This window comes from Somniosus microcephalus, chromosome 12 (assembly GCF_052327205.1).
Source record: "Somniosus microcephalus isolate GS21.2 chromosome 12, FLI_Smic_1.0, whole genome shotgun sequence".
In the NCBI taxonomy this organism is placed as follows: domain Eukaryota; kingdom Metazoa; phylum Chordata; class Chondrichthyes; order Squaliformes; family Somniosidae; genus Somniosus; species Somniosus microcephalus.
Window position 1 is genome coordinate 1,244,325 of NC_140998.1, and position 14,573 is coordinate 1,258,897.

Genomic DNA, 14,573 nt, shown 5'->3' on the forward strand with positions numbered 1-14,573 from the left:
GAATCGGAGGGCGGGGAGGAATCGGAGGACGGGGAGTAATCGGAGGACGGGGAGTAATCGGAGGACGGGGAGTAAACGGAGGGTGGGGAGTAATTGGAGGGCGGGGAGTAATCGGAGAGCGGGGAGTAATCGGAGAGCGGGGAGTAATCGGAGAGCAGAGAGTAATCAGAGAGTGGGGAGTAATTGGAGGGCGGGGAGTAATCGGAGAGCAGAGAGTAATCAGAGAGCGGGGAGTAATCGGAGGGCGGGGAGTAATCGGAGAGCGGGGAGTAATCGGAGAGCGAGCAGTAATCGGAGAGCGAGGAGTAATTGGAGGGCGGGGAGTAATCAGAGAGCGGGGAGTAATCGGAGAGCGAGGAGTAATTGGAGGGTGGGGAGTAATCAGAGAGCGGGGAGTAATCGGAGAGCGGGGAGTAATCGGAGAGCGGGGAGTAATCGGAGAGCGGGGAGTAATCGGAGAGTGGGGAGTAATCAGAGAGCGGGGAGTAATCGGAGAGTGGAGAGTAATTGGAGGGCGGGGAGTAATCGGAGAGCGGGGAGTAATCGGAGAGCGGGGAGTAATCGGAGAGAGGGGAGTAATTGGAGGGCGGGAGTAATCGGAGAGCGGGGAGTAATCAGAGAGCGGGGAGTAATCGGAGAGCGGGGAGTAATCGGAGAGCGGGGAGTAATCGTAGAGCGGGGAGTAATCAGAGAGCGGGGAGTAATCAGAGAGCGGGGAGTAATCAGAGAGCGAGCAGTAATCGGAGAGCGAGGAGTAATTGGAGGGCGGGGAGTAATCAGAGAGCGGGGAGTAATCGGAGAGCGAGGAGTAATTGGAGGGTGGGGAGTAATCAGAGAGCGGGGAGTAATCGGAGAGCGGGGAGTAATCGGAGAGCGGGGAGTAATCGGAGAGCGGGGAGTAATCGGAGAGTGGGGAGTAATCAGAGAGCGGGGAGTAATCGGAGAGTGGAGAGTAATTGGAGGGCGGGGAGTAATCGGAGAGCGGGGAGTAATCGGAGAGCGGGGAGTAATTGGAGGGCGGGAGTAATCGGAGAGCGGGGAGTAATCAGAGAGCGGGGAGTAATCAGAGAGCGGGGAGTAATCGGAGAGCGGGGAGTAATCGTAGAGCGGGGAGTAATCAGAGAGCGGGGAGTAATCAGAGAGAGGGGAGTAATCAGAGAGCGGGGAGTAATCAGAGAGTGGAGAGTAATTGGAGGGCGGGGAGTAATCGGAGGGTGGGGAGTAATCGGAGAGCGGGGAGTAATCAGAGAGCAGGGAGTAATCGGAGAGCGGGGAGTAATTGGAGGGCGGGGAGGAATCGGAGGGCAGGGAGTAATCGGAGGGCGGGGAGTAATCGGAGGGCGGGGAGGAATCGGAGGGCGGGGAGTAATCGGAGGACGGGGAGTAATCGGAGGACGGGGAGTAATCGGAGAGCGAGGAGTAATTGGAGGGCGGGGAGTAATCGGAGAGCGGGGAGTAATCGGAGAGCGGGGAGTAATCAGAGAGCGGGGAGTAATCGGAGAGCGGGGAGTAATTGGAGGGCGGGGAGTAATCGGAGAGCAGGGAGTAATCGGAGAGCGGGGAGTAATCAGAGAGCGGGGAGTAATTGGAGGGCGGGGAGTAATTGGAGGGTGGGGAGTAATCGGAGGACGGGGAGTAATCGGAGGACGGGGAGTAATCGGAGGGTGGGGAGTAATCGGAGGGCGGGGAGTAATCGGAGAGCGGGGAGTAATCGGAGAGCGGGGAGTAATCGGAGAGCAGAGAGTAATCAGAGGGCGGGGAGTAATCGGAGGGCGGGGGTAATCGGAGGATGGGGAGTAATCGGAGAGCGGGGAGGAATCGGAGGGCGGGGAGGAATCGGAGGGCGGGGAGTAATCGGAGGACGGGGAGTAATTGGAGGACGGGGAGTAATCGGAGGATGGGGAGTAATCAGAGGGCGGGGAGTAATCGGAGAGCGGGGAGGAATCGGAGGGCGGGGAGTAATCGGAGGACGGGGAGTAATCGGAGGACGGGGAGTAATCGGAGGACGGGGAGTAATCGGAGGGTGGGGAGTAATCGGAGGGCGGGGAGTAATCGGAGGGCGGGGAGTAATCGGAGAGCGGGGAGTAATCGGAGAGCAGAGAGTAATCAGAGAGCGGGGAGTAATTGGAGGGCGGGGAGTAATCGGAGAGCAGAGAGTAATCAGAGAGCGGGGAGTAATCGGAGGGCGGGGAGTAATCGGAGAGCGGGGAGTAATCGGAGAGCGAGGAGTAATCGGAGAGCGAGGAGTAATTGGAGGGCGGGGAGTAATCAGAGAGCGGGGAGTAATCGGAGAGTGGGGAGTAATCAGAGAGCGGGGAGTAATTGGAGGGTGGGGAGTAATCGGAGAGCCGGGAGTAATCGGAGAGCGGGGAGTAATCAGAGAGCGGGGAGTAATCGGAGAGCGGGGAGTAACTGGAGGGTGGGGAGTAATCGGAGAGCGGGGAGTAATCGGAGAGCGGGGAGTAATCAGAGAGCGGGGAGTAATCGGAGAGTGGAGAGTAATTGGAGGGCGGGGAGTAATCGGAGAGCGGGGAGTAATCGGAGAGCGGGGAGTAATCGGAGAGTGGAGAGTAATCGGAGGGTGAGGAGTAATCGGAGGGTGGGGAGTAATCGGAGAGCGGGGAGTAATTGGAGGGCGGGGAGGAATCAGAGGGCGGGGAGTAATCGGAGGGCGGGGAGGAATCCGAGGGCGGGGAGTAATTGGAGGACAGGGAGTAATCGGAGGACGGGGAGTAATCGGAGTGCGAGGAGTAATCAGAGAGCAGGGAGTAATCGGAGAGCGGGGAGTAATCGGAGAGCGGGGAGTAATCGGAGAGCAGAGAGTAATCGGAGAGCGGGGAGTAATTGGAGGGCGGGGAGTAATCGGAGAGCGAGGATTAATTGGAGGGCGGGGAGTAATCAGAGAGCGGGGAGTAATCGGAGAGCGGGGAGTAATCAGAGAGCGGGGAGTAATCGGAGAGCGGGGAGTAATTGGAGGGTGGGGAGTAATCGGAGAGCCGGGAGTAATCGGAGAGTGGAGAGTAATTGGAGGGCGGGGAGCAATCAGAGAGCGGGGAGTAATCGGAGAGCGGGGAGTAATCGGAGAGCGGGGAGTAATCGGAGAGCGGGGAGTAATTGGAGAGCGGGGAGTAATTGGAGGGCGGGGAGTAATCGGAGGGTGGGGAGTAATCAGAGAGCGGGGAGTAATCGGAGAGCGGGGAGTAATTGGAGGGTGGGGAGTAATCAGAGAGCGGGGAGTAATCAGAGAGCGGGGAATAATCAGAGAGCGGGGAGTAATCGGAGAGCGGGGAGTAATCAGAGAGCGGGGAGTAATCAGGGAACGGGAAGTAATCGGAGAGCGGAGAGTAATTGGAGGGCGGGGAGTAATCGTAGGGCGGGGAGTAATCAGGGAACGGGAGTAATTGGAGGGTGGGGAGAAATTGGAGAGCGGGGAGTAATTGGAGAGCAGGGAGTAATTAGAGGACGGGGAGTAATCGAAGAGCAGGAATAATTGGAACTGCGATTAATTGGAGAGCGGGAGTAATCAGAGAGTGGGAGTAATCGGAGAGCGGGAATAATCGGAGAGCGGGAATAATCGGAGAGCGGGAGTAATCGGAGAGTGGGAGTAATCAGAGGGCAGGGCGTAATCGGAGAGCGGGAGTAATCAGAGGGCAGGGAGTAATCGGAGAGCAGGAGTAATCAGAGAGCGGGGAGTAATCCGAGAACGGGAATAATTGGAGAGCGGGAAGTGATCGGAGAGCGGGGAGTAATTGGAGCTCGGGGAGTAATCGGAGGGCGGGGAGTAATCGGAGGGCGGGGAGTAATCGGAGGGCGGGGAGTAATAGTAATCAGAGGGCAGGGAGTAATTGGAGAGCAGGAGTAATCAGAGGGCAGGGAGTAATCGGAGAGCGGGAGTAATCAGAGGGTAGGGAGTAATCGGAGAGCGGTGAGTAATCAAAGAGCAGGAATAATTGGAACTGCGATTAATTGGAGAGTGGGAGTAATCAGAGGGCGGGGAGTAATCGGAGAGTGGGAGTAATCAGAGGGCAGGATTAATCGGAGAGCGGGAGTAATCAGAGGGCAGGGAGTGATCGGAGAGCGAGAGTAATTGGAGAGCGGAGAGTAATCGGAGAGCGGGGAGTAATCAGAGGTCAGGGAGTAATTGGAGAGCAGGAGTAATCAGAGGGTAGGGAGTAATCGGAGAGCGGGTGTAATTGGAGGGCGGGGAGTAATCGGAGGGCAGGGAGTAATCGGAGAGCGGGGAGGAATCGGAGGACGGGGAGTAATCGGAGGACGGGGAGTAATCGGAGGACGGGGAGTAAACGGAGGGTGGGGAGTAATTGGAGGGCGGGGAGTAATCGGAGAGCGGGGAGTAATCGGAGAGCGGGGAGTAATCGGAGAGCAGAGAGTAATCAGAGAGCGGGGAGTAATTGGAGGGCGGGGAGTAATCGGAGAGCAGAGAGTAATCAGAGAGCGGGGAGTAATCGGAGGGCGGGGAGTAATCGGAGAGCGGGGAGTAATCGGAGAGCGAGCAGTAATCGGAGAGCGAGGAGTAATTGGAGGGCGGGGAGTAATCAGAGAGCGGGGAGTAATCGGAGAGCGAGGAGTAATTGGAGGGTGGGGAGTAATCAGAGAGCGGGGAGTAATCGGAGAGCGGGGAGTAATCAGAGAGCGGGGAGTAATCGGAGAGCGGGGAGTAATCGGAGAGTGGGGAGTAATCAGAGAGCGGGGAGTAATCGGAGAGCGGAGAGTAATTGGAGGGCGGGGAGTAATCGGAGAGCGGGGAGTAATCGGAGAGCGGGGAGTAATCGGAGAGCGGGGAGTAATTGGAGGGCGGGAGTAATCGGAGAGCGGGGAGTAATCAGAGAGCGGGGAGTAATCAGAGAGCGGGGAGTAATCGGAGAGCGGGGAGTAATCGTAGAGCGGGGAGTAATCAGAGAGCGGGGAGTAATCAGAGAGCGGGGAGTAATCAGAGAGCGGGGAGTAATCGGAGAGTGGAGAGTAATTGGAGGGCGGGGAGTAATCGGAGGGTGGGGAGTAATCGGAGAGCGGGGAGTAATCAGAGAGCAGGGAGTAATCGGAGAGCGGGGAGTAATTGGAGGGCGGGGAGGAATCGGAGGGCGGGGAGTAATCGGAGGGCGGGGAGGAATCGGAGGGCGGGGAGTAATCGGAGGACGGGGAGTAATCGGAGAGCGAGGAGTAATTGGAGGGCGGGGAGTAATCGGAGAGCGGGGAGTAATCGGAGAGCGGGGAGTAATCAGAGAGCGGGGAGTAATCGGAGAGCGGGGAGTAATTGGAGGGCGGGGAGTAATCGGAGAGCAGGGAGTAATCGGAGAGCGGGGAGTAATCAGAGAGCGGGGAGTAATTGGAGGGCGGGGAGTAATTGGAGGGTGGGGAGTAATCGGAGGACGGGGAGTAATCGGAGGACGGGGAGTAATCGGAGGGTGGGGAGTAATCGGAGGGCGGGGAGTAATCGGAGAGCGGGGAGTAATCGGAGAGCGGGGAGTAATCGGAGAACAGAGAGTAATCAGAGGGCGGGGAGTAATCGGAGGGCGGGGGTAATCGGAGGATGGGGAGTAATCGGAGAGCGGGGAGGAATCGGAGGGCGGGGAGGAATCGGAGGGCGGGGAGGAATCGGAGGGCGGGGAGGAATCGGAGGGCGGGGAGTAATCGGAGGACGGGGAGTAATCGGAGGGCGGGGAGTAATCGGAGAGCGGGGAGGAATCGGAGGGCGGGGAGTAATCGGAGGACGGGGAGTAATCGGAGGACGGGGAGTAATCGGAGGACGGGGAGTAATCGGAGGGTGGGGAGTAATCGGAGGGCGGGGAGTAATCGGAGGGCGGGGAGTAATCGGAGAGCGGGGAGTAATCGGAGAGCAGAGAGTAATCAGAGAGCGGGGAGGAATCGGAGGGCGGGGAGGAATCGGAGGGCGGGGAGTAATCGGAGGACGGGGAGTAATCGGAGGACGGGGAGTAATCGGAGGATGGGGAGTAATCGGAGGGCGGGGAGTAATCGGAGGGCGGGGAGTAATCGGAGAGCGGGGAGGAATCGGAGGGCGGGGAGTAATCGGAGGACGGGGAGTAATCGGAGGACGGGGAGTAATCGGAGAACGGGGAGTAATCGGAGGGTGGGGAGTAATCGGAGGGCGGGGAGTAATCGGAGGGCGGGGAGTAATCGGAGAGCGGGGAGTAATCGGAGAGCAGAGAGTAATCAGAGAGCGGGGAGTAATTGGAGGGCGGGGAGTAATCGGAGAGCAGAGAGTAATCAGAGAGCGGGGAGTAATCGGAGGGCGGGGAGTAATCGGAGAGCGGGGAGTAATCGGAGAGCGAGGAGTAATCGGAGAGCGAGGAGTAATTGGAGGGCGGGGAGTAATCAGAGAGCGGGGAGTAATCGGAGAGTGGGGAGTAATCAGAGAGCGGGGAGTAATTGGAGGGTGGGGAGTAATCGGAGAGCCGGGAGTAATCGGAGAGCGGGGAGTAATCAGAGAGCGGGGAGTAATCGGAGAGCGGGGAGTAACTGGAGGGTGGGGAGTAATCGGAGAGCGGGGAGTAATCGGAGAGCGGGGAGTAATCAGAGAGCGGGGAGTAATCGGAGAGTGGAGAGTAATTGGAGGGCGGGGAGTAATCGGAGAGCGGGGAGTAATCGGAGAGCGGGGAGTAATCGGAGAGTGGAGAGTAATCGGAGGGTGAGGAGTAATCGGAGGGTGGGGAGTAATCGGAGAGCGGGGAGTAATCAGAGAGCGGGGAATAATCGGAGAGCGGGGAGTAATTGGAGGGCGGGGAGGAATCAGAGGGCAGGGAGTAATCGGAGGGCGGGGAGGAATCCGAGGGCGGGGAGTAATTGGAGGACGGGGAGTAATCGGAGGACGGGGAGTAATCGGAGTGCGAGGAGTAATCAGAGAGCGGGGAGTAATCGGATAGCGGGGAGTAATCGGAGAGCGGGGAGTAATCGGAGAGCAGAGAGTAATCGGAGAGCGGGGAGTAATTGGAGGGCGGGGAGTAATCGGAGAGCGAGGATTAATTGGAGGGCGGGGAGTAATCAGAGAGCGGGGAGTAATCGGAGAGCGGGGAGTAATCGGAGAGCGGGGAGTAATTGGAGGGTGGGGAGTAATCGGAGAGCCGGGAGTAATCGGAGAGTGGAGAGTAATTGGAGGGCGGGGAGCAATCAGAGAGCGGGGAGTAATCGGAGAGCGGGGAGTAATCGGAGAGCGGGGAGTAATCGGAGAGCGGGGAGTAATTGGAGGGCGGGGAGTAATCGGAGGGTGGGGAGTAATCAGAGAGCGGGGAGTAATCGGAGAGCGGGGAGTAATTGGAGGGTGGGGAGTAATCAGAGAGCGGGGAGTAATCAGAGAGCGGGGAATAATCAGAGAGCGGGGAGTAATCGGAGAGCGGGGAGTAATCAGAGAGCGGGGAGTAATCAGGGAACGGGAAGTAATCGGAGAGCGGAGAGTAATTGGAGGGCGGGGAGTAATCGTAGGGCAGGGAGTAATCAGGGAACGGGAGTAATTGGAGGGTGGGGAGAAATTGGAGAGCGGGGAGTAATTGGAGAGCAGGGAGTAATTAGAGGACGGGGAGTAATCGAAGAGCAGGAATAATTGGAACTGCGATTAATTGGAGAGCGGGAGTAATCAGAGAGTGGGAGTAATCGGAGAGCGGGAATAATCGGAGAGCGGGAATAATCGGAGAGCGGGAATAATCGGAGAGCGGGAGTAATCGGAGAGTGGGAGTAATCAGAGGGCAGGGCGTAATCGGAGAGCGGGAGTAATCAGAGGGCAGGGAGTAATCAGAGAGCAGGAGTAATCAGAGAGCGGGGAGTAATCCGAGAACGGGAATAATTGGAGAGCGGGAAGTGATCGGAGAGCGGGGAGTAATTGGAGCTCGGGGAGTAATCGGAGGGCGGGGAGTAATCGGAGGGCGGGGAGTAATCGGAGGGCGGGGAGTAATAGTAATCAGAGGGCAGGGAGTAATTGGAGAGCAGGAGTAATCAGAGGGCAGGGAGTAATCGGAGAGCGGGAGTAATCAGGGTAGGGAGTAATCGGAGAGCGGGAGTAATCGGAGAGCGGTGAGTAATCGAAGAGCAGGAATAATTGGAACTGCGATTAATTGGAGAGTGGGAGTAATCAGAGGGCGGGGAGTAATCGGAGAGTGGGAGTAATCAGAGGGCAGGATTAATCGGAGAGCGGGAGTAATCAGAGGGCAGGGAGTGATCGGAGAGCGAGAGTAATTGGAGAGCGGAGAGTAATCGGAGAGCGGGGAGTAATCAGAGGTCAGGGAGTAATTGGAGAGCAGGAGTAATCAGAGGGTAGGGAGTAATCGGAGAGCGGGTGTAATTGGAGGGCGGGGAGTAATCGGAGGGCAGGGAGTAATCGGAGAGCGGGGAGGAATCGGAGGACGGGGAGTAATCGGAGGACGGGGAGTAATCGGAGGACGGGGAGTAAACGGAGGGTGGGGAGTAATTGGAGGGCGGGGAGTAATCGGAGAGCGGGGAGTAATCGGAGAGCGGGGAGTAATCGGAGAGCAGAGAGTAATCAGAGAGCGGGGAGTAATTGGAGGGCAGGGAGTAATCGGAGAGCAGAGAGTAATCAGAGAGCGGGGAGTAATCGGAGGGCGGGGAGTAATCGGAGAGCGGGGAGTAATCGGAGAGCGAGCAGTAATCGGAGAGCGAGGAGTAATTGGAGGGTGGGGAGTAATCAGAGAGCGGGGAGTAATCGGGGAACGGGAAGTAATCGGAGAGCGGAGAGTAATTGGAGGGCGGGGAGTAATCGTAGGGCAGGGAGTAATCAGGGAACGGGAGTAATTGGAGGGTGGGGAGAAATTGGAGAGCGGGGAGTAATTGGAGAGCAGGGAGTAATTAGAGGACGGGGAGTAATCGAAGAGCAGGAATAATTGGAACTGCGATTAATTGGAGAGCGGGAGTAATCAGAGAGTGGGAGTAATCGGAGAGCGGGAATAATCGGAGAGCGGGAATAATCGGAGAGCGGGAATAATCGGAGAGCGGGAGTAATCGGAGAGTGGGAGTAATCAGAGGGCAGGGCGTAATCGGAGAGCGGGAGTAATCAGAGGGCAGGGAGTAATCAGAGAGCAGGAGTAATCAGAGAGCGGGGAGTAATCCGAGAACGGGAATAATTGGAGAGCGGGAAGTGATCGGAGAGCGGGGAGTAATTGGAGCTCGGGGAGTAATCGGAGGGCGGGGAGTAATCGGAGGGCGGGGAGTAATCGGAGGGCGGGGAGTAATAGTAATCAGAGGGCAGGGAGTAATTGGAGAGCAGGAGTAATCAGAGGGCAGGGAGTAATCGGAGAGCGGGAGTAATCAGGGTAGGGAGTAATCGGAGAGCGGGAGTAATCGGAGAGCGGTGAGTAATCGAAGAGCAGGAATAATTGGAACTGCGATTAATTGGAGAGTGGGAGTAATCAGAGGGCGGGGAGTAATCGGAGAGTGGGAGTAATCAGAGGGCAGGATTAATCGGAGAGCGGGAGTAATCAGAGGGCAGGGAGTGATCGGAGAGCGAGAGTAATTGGAGAGCGGAGAGTAATCGGAGAGCGGGGAGTAATCAGAGGTCAGGGAGTAATTGGAGAGCAGGAGTAATCAGAGGGTAGGGAGTAATCGGAGAGCGGGTGTAATTGGAGGGCGGGGAGTAATCGGAGGGCAGGGAGTAATCGGAGAGCGGGGAGTAATCGGAGGGCGAGGAGTAATCGGAGGGCGGGGAGTAATCGGGGGGCGGGGAGTAATCGGAGGGCGGGGAGTAATCGGAGAGCGAGGAGTAATTGGATGGCAGGGAGTAATTGTGGAACATGAAGTAATTGGAGAGCGGAGAGTAATCGGAGTGCGGGGAGTAATCGGAGAGTGGGGAGTAATTGGAGGGCGGGGAGTAATCGGAAAGCAGGGAGTAATTGGAGAGCGGGGAGTAATCAGGGTGCGGGGAGTAATCGGAGAACGGGGAGTAATCAGAGTGCAGGGAGTAATCGGGGGGCGGGGAGTAATCGGAGGGCGGGGAGTAATCGGAGAACGGGGAGTAATCAGAGTGCGGGGAGTAATCGGGGGGGCGGGGAGTAATCGGAGGGCGGGGAATAATAGTAATCAGAGGGCAGGGAGTAATTGGAGAGCAGGAGTAATCAGAGGGCAGGGAGTAATCGGAGAGCGGGAGTAATCAGAGGGTAGGGAGTAATCGGAGAGCGGGAGTAATCGGAGAGCGGTGAGTAATCGGAGAGCGGGAATAATTGGAACTCAATTGGAGAGCAGGTGTAATTGGAGAGCGGGTGTAATTGGAGGGCGGGGAGTAATTGGAGAGCGGGAAGTAATTGGAGGGCAAGGAGTAATTGGAGGGCGAGGAGTAATTGGAGGGCGAGGAGTAATTGGAGGGCGAGGAGTAATTGGAGGGCGAGGAGTAATTGGAGGGCGAGGAGTAATTGGAAGGCGAGGAGTAATTGGAGGGCGAGGAGTAATTGGAGGGCGGGGAGTAATTGGATGGCGGGGAGTAATCGTGGAACATGAAGTAATTGGAGAGCGGGGAGTAATCGGAGAGCGGGGAGTAATCGGAGAGCGGAGAGTAATCGGAAAGTGGGCAGTAATTGGAGGGCGGGGAGTAATCATGGAACGGAAGTAATTGGATGGCGGGGAGTAATCGGAAAGCAGGGAGTAATTGGAGAGCGGGGACTAATCAGGGTGCGGGGAGTAATTGGAGAGCGGGAAGTAATCGGGGTGCGGGGAGTAATCGGGGGGCGGGGAGTAATCGGAGGGCGGGGAGTAATCGGAGGGCTGGGCGTAATCAGAGAGTGGAGAGTAATCGGAGGGCGTGGAGTAATCGGAGAGCGGGGAGTAATCAGACAGCGGGAGGTAATCGGAGAGCGGGGAGGTAATCGGAGAGCGGGGAGGAATCGAAGAGCGGGGAGGAATCGGAGAGCGGGGAGTAATTGGAAGTGGGGAGTAATTGGAGGGCGGAGAGTAATTGGAGGGTGGGGAGTAATCGGAGGGCGGGGAGTAATTGGAAAGTGGGGAGTAATTGGAAGTGGGGAGTAATTGGAGGGCGGAGAGTAATTGGAGAGCGGGTGTAATCAGAGAGTGGGAGTAATTGGAGAGCGGGAGTAATCAGAGAGTGGGAGTAATCGGAGAGCGGAAATAATCGGAGAGCGGGAATAATCGGAGAGCGGGAATAATCGGAGAGTGGGAGTAATCAGAGAGAGGGGAGTAATCGGAGAGTGGGAGTAATCAGAGGGCAGGGAGTAATCGGAGAGCGGGAGTAATCAGAGGGCAGGGAGTAATCGGAGAGCAGGAGTAATCAGAGAGCGGGAGTAATCGGAGAATGGGAATAATTGGAGAGCGGGAAGTAATTGGAGGGTGGGGAGTTATCGGAGAGCGGGGAGTAATTGAAGCTTGGGGAGTAATCGGAGAGTGGGGAGTAATCAGAGAGCGAGGAGTAATTGGATGGCGGGGAGTAATCGAAGAGCAGGGATAATTGGAACTGCGATTAATTGGAGAGCGGAGTAATCAGAGAGTGGGAGTAATCAGACAGCGGGAGTAATCGGAGAGCGGGAGTAATCGGAGAGTGGGAGTAATCAGAGGGCGGGGAGTAATCGGAGAGCGGGAGTAATCAGAGGGCAGGGAGTAATCGGAGAGCGGGAGTAATCAGAGGGCAGGGAGTAATCGGAGAGCGAGAGTAATTGGAGAGTGGAGAGTAATCGGAGAGTGGGAGTAATCAGAGGGCAGGGAGTAATTGGAGAGCAGGAGTAATCAGAGGGCAGGGAGTAATCGGAGAGTGGGAGTAATCAGAGGGTAGGGAGTAATCGGAGAGTGGGAGTAATTGGAGGGCGGGGAGTAATTGGAGGGCAGGGAGTAATCGGAGAGCGGGGAGTAATCGGAGGGCGAGGAGTAATCGGAGGGCGGGGAGTAATCGGAGGACGGGGAGAAATCGGAGAGCGGGGAGTAATCGGAGAGCGGGGAGTAATCGGAGAGCGAGGAGTAATTGGATGGCAGGGAGTAATCGTGGAACATGAAGTAATCGGAAAGCAGGGAGTAATTGGAGAGCGGGGAGTAATCAGGGTGTGGGGAGTAATCGGAGAATGGGGAGTAATCGGGGTGCGGGAGTAATCGGGGGGCGGGGAGTAATCGGAGAGCGGGGAGTAATAGTAATCAGAGGGCAGGGAGTAATTGGAGGGCAGGGAGTAATGGGAGAGCGGGAGTAATCAGAGGGTAGGGAGTAATCGGAGAGCGGGAGTAATCGGAGAGCGGGAGTAATTGGAGAGCGGGTGTAATTGGAGAGCGGGGAGTAATCAGAGAGCGGGGAGTAATCAGAGAGCGGGGAGTAATCAGAGAGCGGGGAGTAATCGGAGAGCGGGGAGTAATCAGAGAGCGGGGAGTAATCAGGGAACGGGAAGTAATCGGAGAGCGGAGAGTAATTGGAGGGCGGGGAGTAATCGTAGGACGGGGAGTAATCAGGGAACGGGAGTAATTGGTGGGTGGGGAGAAATTGGAGAGCGGGGAGTAATTGGAGAGCAGGGAGTAATTAGAGGACGGGGAGTAATCGAAGAGCAGGAATAATTGGAACTGCGATTAATTGGAGAGCGGGAGTAATCAGAGAGTGGGAGTAATCGGAGAGCGGGAATAATCGGAGAGCGGGAATAATCGGAGAGTGGGAGTAATCGGAGAGTGGGAGGAATCAGAGGGCAGGGAGTAATCGGAGAGTGGGAGTAATCAGAGGGCAGGGAGTAATCGGAGAGCGGGAGTAATCAGAGGGCAGGGAGTAATCGGAGAGCAGGAGTAACCAGAGAGCGGGGAGTAATCGGAGAACGGGAATAATTGGAGAGCGGGAAGTGATCGGAGAGCGGGGAGTAATTGGATCTCGGGGAGTAATTGGAGGGCGGGGAGTAATCAGAGAGCGAGGAGTAATTGGATGGCAGGGAGTAATCGAAGAGCAGGAATAATTGGAACTGCGATTAATTGGAGAGTGGGAGTAATCAGAGGGCGGGGAGTAATCGGAGAGTGGGAGTAATCAGAGGGCAGGAGTAATCGGAGAGCGGGAGTAATCAGAGGGCAGGGAGTAATCGGAGAGCGAGAGTAATTGGAGAGCGGAGAGTAATCAGAGAGCGGGGAGTAATCAGAGGGCAGGGAGTAATTGGAGAGCAGGAGTAATCAGAGGGTAGGGAGTAATCGGAGAGCGGGAGTAATTGGAGGGCGGGGAGTAATCGGAGGGCAGGGAGTAATCGGAGAGCGGGGAGTAATCGGAGGGCGAGGAGTAATCGGAGGGCGGGGAGTAATCGGAGGACGGGGAGAAATCGGAGAGCGGGGAGTAATCGGAGACCGGGGAGTAATCGGAGAGCGGGGAGTAATCGGAGAGCAGAGAGTAATCAGAGGGCGGGGAGTAATCGGAGGGCGGGGGTAATCGGAGGATGGGGAGTAATCGGAGAGCGGGGAGGAATCGGAGGGCGGGGAGGAATCGGAGGGCGGGGAGGAATCGGAGGGCGGGGAGGAATCGGAGGGCGGGGAGGAATCGGAGGGCGGGGAGTAATCGGAGGACGGGGAGTAATCGGAGGGCGGGGAGTAATCGGAGAGCGGGGAGGAATCGGAGGGCGGGGAGTAATCGGAGGACGGGGAGTAATCGGAGGACGGGGAGTAATCGGAGGACGGGGAGTAATCGGAGGGTGGGGAGTAATCGGAGGGCGGGGAGTAATCGGAGGGCGGGGAGTAATCGGAGAGCGGGGAGTAATCGGAGAGCAGAGAGTAATCAGAGAGCGGGGAGGAATCGGAGGGCGGGGAGGAATCGGAGGGCGGGGAGTAATCGGAGGACGGGGAGTAATCGGAGGACGGGGAGTAATCGGAGGACGGGGAGTAATCGGAGGGCGGGGAGTAATCGGAGGGCGGGGAGTAATCGGAGAGCGGGGAGGAATCGGAGGGCGGGGAGTAATCGGAGGACGGGGAGTAATCGGAGGACGGGGAGTAATCGGAGGACGGGGAGTAATCGGAGGGTGGGGAGTAATCGGAGGGCGGGGAGTAATCGGAGGGCGGGGAGTAATCGGAGAGCGGGGAGTAATCGGAGAGCAGAGAGTAATCAGAGAGCGGGGAGTAATTGGAGGGCGGGGAGTAATCGGAGAGCAGAGAGTAATCAGAGAGCGGGGAGTAATCGGAGGGCGGGGAGTAATCGGAGAGCGGGGAGTAATCGGAGAGCGAGGAGTAATCGGAGAGCGAGGAGTAATTGGAGGGCGGGGAGTAATCAGAGAGCGGGGAGTAATCGGAGAGTGGGGAGTAATCAGAGAGCGGGGAGTAATTGGAGGGTGGGGAGTAATCGGAGAGCCGGGAGTAATCGGAGAGCGGGGAGTAATCAGAGAGCGGGGAGTAATCGGAGAGCGGGGAGTAACTGGAGGGTGGGGAGTAATCGGAGAGCGGGGAGTAATCGGAGAGCGGGGAGTAATCAGAGAGCGGGGAGTAATCGGAGAGTGGAGAGTAATTGGAGGGCGGGGAGTAATCGGAGAGCGGGGAGTAATCGGAGAGCGGGGAGTAATCGGAGAGTGGAGAGTAATCGGAGGGTGAGGAGTAATCGGAGGGTGGGGAGTAATCGGAGAGCGGGGAGTAATCAGAGAGCGGGGAATAATCGGAGAGCGGGG

General features: G+C 57.3%; 1 protein-coding gene across 1 annotated transcript in view; it reads right to left on the reverse strand.

The window, feature by feature from the left end:
• tmem63c (transmembrane protein 63C) overlaps nt 1–14,573 on the reverse strand; it is a 346,423-nt gene that overhangs the window by 181,687 nt on the left and 150,163 nt on the right. The gene's annotated exons all lie outside the window — the stretch shown is intronic.